Source organism: Phacochoerus africanus, chromosome 9 (assembly GCF_016906955.1).
Source record: "Phacochoerus africanus isolate WHEZ1 chromosome 9, ROS_Pafr_v1, whole genome shotgun sequence".
NCBI lineage: Eukaryota > Metazoa > Chordata > Mammalia > Artiodactyla > Suidae > Phacochoerus > Phacochoerus africanus.
In genome coordinates, this window is record NC_062552.1 from 79578159 (window position 1) to 79584234 (window position 6076).

Sequence of the window (6076 nt, forward strand, 5' to 3'; positions counted from 1 at the left end):
CTATACAACCAGTAACTAGCACCCTTCCAAACTCATACAAAAGCATTCACAGAGTAACTGCTGTTTTGCTTTTGTTGTTGTTGTTGTTGTTGTCATTATCATCACCTCATAAATGTGCTGAAAATTCCACTATTTCTTTGAAGTTAAAAATTTTATGCCCCATAGTTCCTGCTGTGGCATAACAAGATTGGCAGCATCTCTGAAGCACCAGGACACAGGTTCAATCCCCTTTGTTGCCACAGCTGCAGAGTAGGTCACAACTGTGGCTCAGATCTGATCCCTGGCCCGGGAAATCCATATGCCGAGGGGTGGCCAAAAAAGAAAAAAAAAATTATATCCCATGTATAAGGAGGCACAGTAAGTTTATAAGGGTGTAATTCCAAACACTAGCCTCGTGCTAATGCTGGAGCACTGATATTTTCAAACAGTGGGATATTCCAGTGCTGCCTGAAATCTTGTATAAGTAGGAAAAGACCCATGATGGCTCGATGACTTGTGCATTCATGTTCTGCTTAGCCATCTTCTCTTTTCCCTTATTTTTCCTTTAAATCCAACTTTTACCTGGCCTCTGAATCATAATTCTAATAAAGACCAGCCCAGCTCTTCCCAGAAGTGGCATCTCTGTAATTGGAACTATCTTCTGGAAACTAACTGATGCCTGGTCTGCAAATGTGAAGAGGAGAGGGCAGGCCTATGGGTAGGATCCGGGGTGCAGAGGCAGGAACATCCACAGATGACATAAGAGGTCCAAGTTCTGCAAAAACAGCAGCAATTCTGTCCTATGGAGTTTTTTTTCATCCCACCAGGAATGAATCTCTGTAGGATGATGTTAATTTTGCCACCTTGGGAAGACGAAGGAGTGAGGAATGCAGATCAGTCTATTCTACCTGCAAGAATGAGCATCAGAGGGATCTGAGGAGGAGTGTTCATGTTAAGAGTCCAACAAGGACACAATAAGAGTGTGTGTCCTTGGATTTGACCACAACCAGAGCTGCCTGGTTATGGCACAAGAGTATGCTTGGATTTGACCATAACTGGAGCTGCCTCTAAGGTGTGTGTGACCCTGGCCAAATTTTTTTTGGGGGGGGGGCAGGGAGGGGTGGATAATAAGACCCCTATCCAAAAAAAATGTTAAATGTATTATAGGGAGTTCCCATTGTGGCTCGGCAGAAACGAACCCAACTAGTATCCACGGGGATGCAGGTTTGACCCCTGGCCTCCTCACTTATTGGGTTAAGGATCCAGCATTGCCATGAGCTGTAGTGTAGGTCACAGATACAGCTCAGCTCCCACGTTGCTGTGGCTGTGGTGTAGGCTGATGCTGCAGCTCCGATTCGACCCATAGTCTGGGAACTTCCATGTGCTGCAGGTGTAGCCCTTAAAGCAAAATAAATAAATAAATATATAAATAACCTTTTATAAAATTTTATAAAAATATTATAAAATTCATAGGCCCAAGTGAAGTGTAGTTACTTATCGGTGAAGATTTAGAATTACGAGTGGTGGAAACATACGTATTTGCTTATTGTTTAATCAGTGCCTTGCAGACTTTTTGTAGTGTCTGGGCACCATCTCTTCCTGCCAGATCTAAAAGCCATTTCTTCATGTTCTTTATTGACAGGTGTAGCATTCCTGGATTATTTCCTTATCTCCCACCACATGATAAAGGTAGCACAAGGTCATGGCTCTTCAAAACCCATCTGAATTGAAATGCTATAGATCTTATTTCTACAGTTTCCTAATGCCATTTATTTCATGCCAGCTGAATCGTGACTCATAGCACCGAATCATCCACTGTGCTGCCTGCAAAGACCAGCTTTCAGTGACTCTCTCAGAGGTTACTTTGTTATTTTAACATTGTTGATAATGACTGCAAAAGCAAGCACTGTCTTAGTCCAGTTCAGATTGTTAAAATACCCAAGATTGGGTATCTTACAAACAACAGAAATTTATTTCTCACGGTTCTGGAAGCCAGAAGACCAAGATCAGGGTGTCAGCACGGTCAAGGAGAGTCTTCACAGGGCAGAAGTGGCTAGGGATCCCTCGGGGATCTCTTTTGTAGAGGCATTAATCCCATTCCGAAGGGCTCTATGACTGAGTTCCCTCCCAATGGCCCCACCTCCTCACACCATCACATTGGGCCTTACAATTCTAACATGTGATTTTAGAGGGAATACATGGTTAGACCACAGCACTCACAGTACGCAGGGAAATGAGAATGATAATTTCTGGCTGTATGAAATTTGTCATTTAGAGGGAGTTCCCGTCGTGGCGCAGTGGTTAAGGAAGCCGACTAGGAACCATGAGGTTGCGGGTTCGGTCCCTGCCCTTGCTCAGTGGGTTAAGGATCTGGCGTTGCCATGAGCTGTGGTGTAGGTTGCAGACGCGGCTCGGATCCCACGTTGCTGTGGCTCTGGCGTAGGCCAGTGGCTACAGCTCTGATTGGACCCCTAGCCTGGGAACCTCCATATGCCACAGGAGCGGCCCAAAGAAATAGCAAAAAGACAAAAGAAAAAAAAAAGAAATTTGTCATTTAGAGTTTTATTGTGTAAATCTAAAACAACACATCTTCCAACAAGCATATCTTCTCCTGAACTCTTTTTTTTTTTTCGAGAACTGCTTGAGAATCTATATATTTTTCTCTTTTCTTTTACTGAAGCTTAACTGACTGATTTTTTTTTTTTTTCTTTTTAAGGCCACACTGTGGCATATGGAAGTTCCCAGGCTAGGGGATAGAATCAGAGCTGCAGCTTCTGTCCTGCACCACAACCACAGCAACACCAGATCCTTAACCAACTGAGTGAGACCAGGGATGGAACCTGCTTCATGGATACTAGTCAGGTTCATTCGTTACCGCTGAGCCACAACAGGAACTCCAACTCACAATACTATATTAGTTCCAGGTGTACAATTCTCTTGAACTCTTTAGGCCATAATCACCACATTCTTGGAATGCCACCTCTTTCATAACTGATCACACCACACACACTCCTGCCTTCCACACTTCGCCACCATCCAGGAGGATAGGCAAGTGGCCCGTGGGCAGAGTGAAAGAGCAAGTCCATTCACACAAAGAGTGACCCCTTCATCTTGCACAGATTAAGAGAGCAGGTCATCAGCTGTCAATCAGAGGCAAGGGAGGGAGGGCACTGATCTGAATTGTCCCATTGGCACTGCAGAACAATGGTCTCAAAAGTCCTTGCAGGAGACAGGAGCAGCCCGCCATAACTCCACAAGTTGTGCAGGCTGCACAGGGGTGCAGCAACCAGCCTGGATGGCAGCAGTGGGCAGTTCACAGGGTAAGAGTCATGTGCTATAGCCTCTGCCAACCTCATGAGCCATAGATCAGAAATAGCAGAGCAGCAGGATCATGGTTGGGTGAAAGCCTCCCATATATGCACTCAAATCCAAGAGTGAGTAGTGACCACTGGTGACCCAAACTCCTAAATTCATTCTGTGTGCAGGATGTGTTTGAACCACCCAAAATCAATTGGTCAGCACCACTGCTGTGTGATCCCAAAAAATAAATACCACATCAGCCGGGCGGAACCATCCATGTATCAGGTCACTCTCTTGGGAATAGGACCTGGCTTTGGGGCCCTAGGATGACCCCATAGGTGCAAATCTTATAAATCTGGGGAAACAGCTATTTGGCCCCATACTTGGGATAGGGGAGTGTGGCCCCGTAGGGGAGAAATAGGACTCAGGCCCAGAGAAGTCCCAGTCCTAGCTCAGAGTACCCAATTCTGAAGGGACTGCTAGCCCCAGTCAGTCCCAGATATTAGAGGGGACTCCCAAACTAAAAGGCACTCCAAAATGTAGAGGATCCCTGAAGGGCTGGGCTCTAGGTCAGGGGCTCTGCTTGCTCAGGCCTAAGGATACACTGGCTTCAAGTATATACATTTCGTGGCCACGCAGGGGATGGCATTTGAGTTCTACAAGACTCCACCTATTCACATACTAGCCAATGTGACCCAAACTGAAACCGAGCTAATGGCATTGCACTTCGTGTCATAGCACTGCTTGACAGAGGATGCTGTCAAAATGCTTATGTGCCTTCTATGGGCATTGAGCCCACAACATCACCACCCAATGCAGCTGCCATTCATTGAGCCCTTTAATCTCATATCATTCTCAGAACAACCCTGTAAAGTAAGCACTCTCATGATCTCATTTTACAAATAAGGAACCTGAAGTTCTGAGACCCAAGAGCTGTTATCCACAGTCACAACCGCTTTTAAGTGGCAAAGCTTCAATTTTATTCAACATCTATCTGATTCCCAAGAACTGGTTCTTTTCTCCCATTGTATACAACATGGGATTTGTTGAAAATCTGACTTTATAATGTTAACTAGGTGTTCACCTTTAGGGTAGACCCTAGGATAACCATAGAGATGGGTCAGGTGAAGGACTTGTCTATAACAAGGAAAAGTCTGTAACAACTTTTCCCAACTAGAAACATTAGTTCTAGGAAATGTTATTAAAGGATTAAAGAGAGAGAGGAGGGATTTTATGGTTAGAGAAATTTAGAAATGCTAAATATGATCTTTACCTATTAGAGATTCACAGGCCAGTTAATATTAAAGGTTATCCGATCTACATAAAAGAAACCTACTTAGCTCTGTTTAACCCAGTATCTCTCAAACCATTTCAACATCTCTGTTTACAGGCAGGAACCCTCCAATCAAATTACAGATCAGTCATTTATGAGCTGGGTGATTTTTTTTTTTTAAGGGCTGCACCAGCAGCATAGGTGCATTCCCAGAGGTGCAGCTACCAGCCATAGCCACAGCAACTTGAAATCCTTGCTGAGTCTGTGACCTACACCACGGCTCACATTAACTCTGGATCCCTAACTCACTGAACAAGGTCAGGGATCGAACCTGCCTCCTCATAGATACTAATCAGGTTTGTTACCACAGAGCCACAACAGGAACTTCAAGGTGGGTGATCTTGGTTCAGGTAAACTTGGGCTCTCTGAGCCTGTTGCTTATCACCTGCAAAATAGAGCTAATATAATATCACCTCGTTACAGGGATTTACAGAAAACCAGACATGGACAGCATCTAGTATAGAGCACCCAGCATACAATGGCAATTTCCTTCCTGCTTGTCTTAAAAAGAGAAGAATTCATATTGACCTCTCTGAAACATGAATTAAGCTACTCAGCTGTTTTTATTTGCCTGTGCAGTATTTGACAGGAGTCAGAAAATTGGCTTCTCTTTTTTTTTTTTTTTTGTCTTTTGTCTTTTTTGTTGTTGTTGCTATTTCTTGGGCCGCTCCCGCGACATATGGAGGTTCCCAGGCTAGGGGTGCAATCGGAGCTGTAGCCGCCAGCCTACACCAGAGCCACAGCAACGCAGGATCCAAGCCGCGTCTGCAACCTACACCACAGCTCACGGCAACGCCGGATCGTTAACCCACTAAGCAAGGGCAGGGACCGAACCCGCAACCTCATGGTTCCTAGTCGGATTCGTTAAACACTGCGCCACGACGGGAACTCCTGGCTTCTCTTTAAATGATTCTGTTTCATACAACTTTATAACTTCTGAAGAGGCACTGGATAATCAACAAGTAGGTAATCATGGAAATCCTGTGAATTTAGATTGTTATGATCATTATACAACTACAGATGTGATAAATTAATTTGAGTAATAAAAAAAACAGAGCTACACAGGATTAAATTTTCTGTAGCTCACTGGAATTAAGTTAATATTAAAAAAAGCAGGTAATCATGGATCAATAAATGTGTTGAAGAATACAGGAGAAATGTATAATAGAGTTACTTTCCCAAAAATGCTTATCGTGGAATTATCTCCTGGCTCACTGGGTTAAGGACCCGGTGTTATCACTGCTGTGGCTCTGGTTACAGCTGTGTCACAGGTTCAATCCCTGGCCAGGGAACTTCTACATGATGTAGGTGTGGCCAAAAAAAATGCTTGTGGTCTCACTAAAATCATATCGTATACTGAAATTAATCAAGGGATAACTAAATAGTATATATAGGTCACTATCCCTTACCTGAAATTTTGGGAGCCAATCCATTTGGAAACAGAATTTTTAGGATTTTAAAAAG